Consider the following 4,894-nt stretch of genomic DNA (forward strand, 5'->3'; position numbering starts at 1 on the left):
TTAATTTTAGACATTAAGGTCTCGTTTATTTTCAGAAAATATCTCATCTCATCTCATCTAATCATTACAACTTTCTCAACTTCTAATACAAAATAAAATAAACAATTCAAATTTTTCAAATCCTAAAACAAAAATAATATTAAAAAATATATTATAACAATATTTTATTTAACCTTTTAACTTTAATTTCAACTCATTTCATTTTATTTCTAAAAACAAACGAGCCATAAAATTTTGTTTTTGGATTCATGTCTTTGCTTAGATGTTATAGTTTATTAGCTATATTGTTAATTGCGGGAGCACTACAAGAAAAACATACTTTTGTGACCAATTTATTGCGAATAAAAGATTATTCGCAACCAATTATAGTTGTAAATAGTCATTTCGCTGGAATTAACTGATCGCAAATAAACAATTTTCTTGTAATGGAGTATTTTTCGTCACAAGTGAAGATTTGATTCAATAAAGTTTGGAGGTGGCGTCTTCCTTTCATTAAAAACAATATATATATACATATATATATATATATATATATATTGTGCCTTGGCCCGAGGGTTTCAAAACACGAATCCATGCATGCTTCTGAATGTTCCTCAGGTCAAGTTTTCTATATTTCAGACAGCTTTGTCGCAGAGCATATAACATCATGTACAATAAAAGGCAATAGGACAACTTTGTCGCTCGGAGTCTCGGTCTAAACCTTGCTGATCAGCCTCACTGATCTACTTTCTCACTGACCTTTGCCGCTATTACTTTCGGTCCCTCTTCTGCATTCGTTTCTTCATCTCAACAACCAACCAACACGTACAGAATGGGGTTCCTTCAAAGCCTGATACCCTTCATAACCCCTTTCTTCCTTCTTCTACTCCTCGTTCACGTTGGAGAGTCAATTCAGCCTCCGTTTTCCTGTGACTCGTCCAACTCATCAACGAAGTCCTACACTTTCTGCAACACCTCACTACCCATCACAGAAAGAGTCGGGGACCTGGTCTCCCGCCTCACACTGGACGAGAAAATCTCTCAGCTCGGTAACTCAGCGGATCCGATCCCCCGGCTCGGCATCCCCGCCTACCAGTGGTGGTCCGAGGCTTTACACGGCCTCTCCAACGGCGGACTGGGCATCATTCTCGATGGCACAATGCCGGCCGCCACTAGCTTCCCTCAGGTCATTCTTACTGTCGCTTCCTTCGATGCCAATCTCTGGTATCGCATCGGCCAGGTGAGTCTGAGTTCTCATGCACTTATATACAATTAATTATGCACAATGTTTCTTGATCATTATCTGTGGATATTTGGAATCTATGGCGATTGGGACAGAAGCCAGAGCAGTGTACAATGCTGGTCAAGCAAAGGGCATGACGTTTTGGGCTCCAAACATAAATATATTCAGGGACCCTAGATGGGGGAGAGGCCAAGAAACACGAGGAGAGGATCCTGTAGTTACAGGAAAATATGCAGTGGCGTATGTGAGAGGCGTTCGGGGAGATTCCTACGAAGGTGGGAAGCACGAGGACGGGCATCATTTTCAAGCTTCGGCTTGCTGCTAGCATTTTACAGCTTACGATTTGGAAAATTGGAATGGCGTAAACCGGTTTGTTTTTGATGCTCATGTAAGTCTCCAACTTCAAAGTCCCTTTTGCTAATATTTAATTTAAAAGCTTTGCTAGGTACAAGTGGTTTAGTGGGTACCATGTTGACATGACTTTTTTTATTAAAAAAAATAAAAGAATAAAAATTTTGAGAGAAGAAAGAAAATCTTCTGTCTTATAAAAATTATTTTCATCTTCAATTCGTATCATTTTATCAAACAGATACCTTATATGTCAATATCGGTGTGCGGTTTAGTGTGCAAACTCACTTGTAAAAAAACTTTTCCTTAATTTAATTGGCAGGAACGAATATTGTTTTTGTTTATGGTTTCTTTTGGTCTATTTGGGACCTAATAAATATAAGTGTTACTAACGTACAAGTCAGCGTCTTAACACCCTACCCATATATAGTGTAATTCATTATAATTTTTAAAAACTTAAAACACCAATCGTTTTTAAGCATACGTAGCTGAAGCTTTCATACCACTGGTCATATATTAGATGTATAAATATATGAAGAATAAGGATTATAAATATTTGTAAGTATAATTTGTGACTGTCGTCTTCAAAATATATTTATTGAAAGGAATTTAAATATTCCCACAAAGCAGTACTACTCCCCGACTCCCCCTTTTTCTTACGGTTCAAGACACTTTAAAGAGTGGATCCTACGTACAAAAATCTTGTATATGCTACCAGTTATTTTACTTGCAAATCGATATTAGAATTTAATTTGTAAAAAAAAGTAATTTTACAAAAATAAATTCTGTGATTTCAGCCAGCATCTTAGAGAATAGGTGCTTTATTTCTTGGAAATATAACTTTTCTTTTCATTTCCTTTCAGGTGACACAGCAAGACTTAGCAGACACATATCAGCCACCATTTGAGAGTTGCATACAAGAAGGTCGAGCCAGTGGGATAAAGTGTGCTTACAACCGTGTCAATGGTGTCCCAAACTGTGCAGATTATAATCTTTTAACCAAAACTGCTAGAGGACAATGGGGTTTCAATGGTTAAAAATAAAAAAATAAAATTATGCATAAATCATTACAACTTTCTTGTAAAAGGACATGCTTTCTTTTTTCGGACTTAAAAAATTGCTTCTTCTTCTTTTTTTCTGTCGGAAATGATCAGATATATCGCCTCAGATTGTGGTGCCGTCTCTATCATCTATGAAAAACAAGGATATACTAAAACATCAGAAGATGCAGTTGCAGATGTCCTCAAAGCTGGTACTGTGTGGGAACCCCTGCATTTATATATATTGTTCTTCCTGTTTAGTTTCCTTGGATTCTAGAGTCAATAATCATCAAGCTTTGGCCCTCATGCAGTACTCTTACTCCATCTTGGATGGACTATATAGTTTGAGTGATGATAGGCACAATTTTTATATAATTTGCATATAATTAAAAAAAAAAAACTTTATTATTCTATTATTTTAGATGGACTTTTTTCTTTTCTTTTTTTCGTTTTCTGCTGCAATTATTTTTAACAAATTTTTTTAAGTATGATTACATTTTTTTTACGTGACTTAATGTAATATGATATATTAACAAATTTTGATATTTTTATTTTAAAATAGATTTGAAATATCAGGTTAACCCACGGTACTAATTTGTAAGTGTATATATATATATATATATATTAAGTATTTCTCAAAAAACTTATTCCACAGACTTCTGGATTGACACGACTTTGTTAAGTAGTCAGTTTTGAACGTTTGCTTATCTGTACCGTGAACATTATTTTCCGGTATGGATGTGGATCCTACTTGCAGAAGTACCCTCAGAAAGCTGTAGGGCAGACAAAATTAGCTGTATCTGAAATAGACAGAGCGCTTCACAACCTTTTCTCTGTCAGAATGAGGCTAGGATTGTTTGATGGCAATCCAGTTCAGCAGCTTTTTGGCAACATCGGTCCAGATAAAGTTTGTAGCATAGAGCACCAGGATCTAGCCCAAGCCGCTCGAAATGGCATTGTCCTGTTAAAGAACTCTGACGGACTGCTCCCACTATCACTAGCAACAACCTTGTCCCTTGCTGTAAAAGGCCCTAATGCCAATTCTTCCAAAACACTTCTGGGAAACTATGCAGGCCCTCCATGCAAATCGGTTACCCGGCTGGAAGGATTGCAGAGATATGTCAAAAACGTAATCCACCACCCGGGTTGCAATGCAGTGAACTGTTCTTCAGCTGCAATAGAAGAAGCAGTAAAAATAGCCGAGGGGGTGAGTTATGTGGTTTTGATTATGGGACTGGACCAAAAATACCCCTAATGACAGATTGCGAACATATCTAACCAAACCAATTACACTCCAATTGGACCAAGTTTTTCTATTAGGACTGGTTTGGTTATATAAACAAAATCATTTCATCTTATATAATTATTATAACTTTCTCAAATATTTAAACAAAATATAATAAATAATTTAATTTTTTCAAATTTCAAAATAAAAATACTATTAAAAAATTATATTCTAATAATATTTTATTTAATTTTTAATTTTTATCTCATCTCATATTATTTGTATAACCAAATAAGGCTTAAATTAACACTAACACATCGTTTGGTTACACAGATAAAATGAGACGAGATGAAACATCTGTAAATAATAGTAAAATAGTTTAAATTAAGATTTTTATGAGATTTTGAAAAAAGAGAAAAAAAAATTGAATAAAAAAATTTTAAAGTTAAAAGAGAGTTGAAATATAATTTTTTAATATAATTTTTATTTTGATATTTGAAAAAGTTAAATTATTTTTTTACTTTATTTAAAAATTTAAAAAATTTGTAATAATTAAATTAAAAAATTGAAAGTTTAAGAATTTGAGACGAAATAGATTAAAAGGTTGGTGAGATCAAACCAAATCTACACTGAGTTGGAAGTGCGAAAGGAACTAATAAGGAAAAATCTGATTGTAAGCGATTTTGTGTACTAATACGTACACAAATTTAATATAATTGGTCAAAAAATAGATTTCATTGAAAACAATGCTAATTTGAATTTAAAATATAAAGGTAACAATATTAATACATAGATTAATACGTAAATTTATTTGTACATAATAAAACTCAACTAATAATAATTACCAACTCCAGACGTGTGTTAATGGATGGACAATTGCCCCACGTTAGGGGCAAGTGGTAGGCATGGTACTGAATATAGGTTTATCCTTCATTTTAAATAGAATCGTAAAATAATTATAGACTAGTAAGTTTATCATTTTCTTTAACAAACCGATGTAAGAAAAAATGGGAGTTCGCAAATACCCGGCTCATGAATTAAGGGCATAAACATAAGATT

General features: G+C 33.7%; 1 pseudogene; it reads left to right on the plus strand.

Moving 5' to 3' along the window:
• The first annotated feature begins 811 nt into the window (after positions 1-811).
• On the plus strand, positions 812-3,865 carry LOC121257867 (annotated as a pseudogene).
• Positions 3,866-4,894: the final 1,029 nt, after the last annotated feature.

The sequence above is a fragment of the Juglans microcarpa x Juglans regia genome, chromosome 3S (genome assembly GCF_004785595.1).
Source record: "Juglans microcarpa x Juglans regia isolate MS1-56 chromosome 3S, Jm3101_v1.0, whole genome shotgun sequence".
Classification (NCBI taxonomy): domain Eukaryota; kingdom Viridiplantae; phylum Streptophyta; class Magnoliopsida; order Fagales; family Juglandaceae; genus Juglans; species Juglans microcarpa x Juglans regia.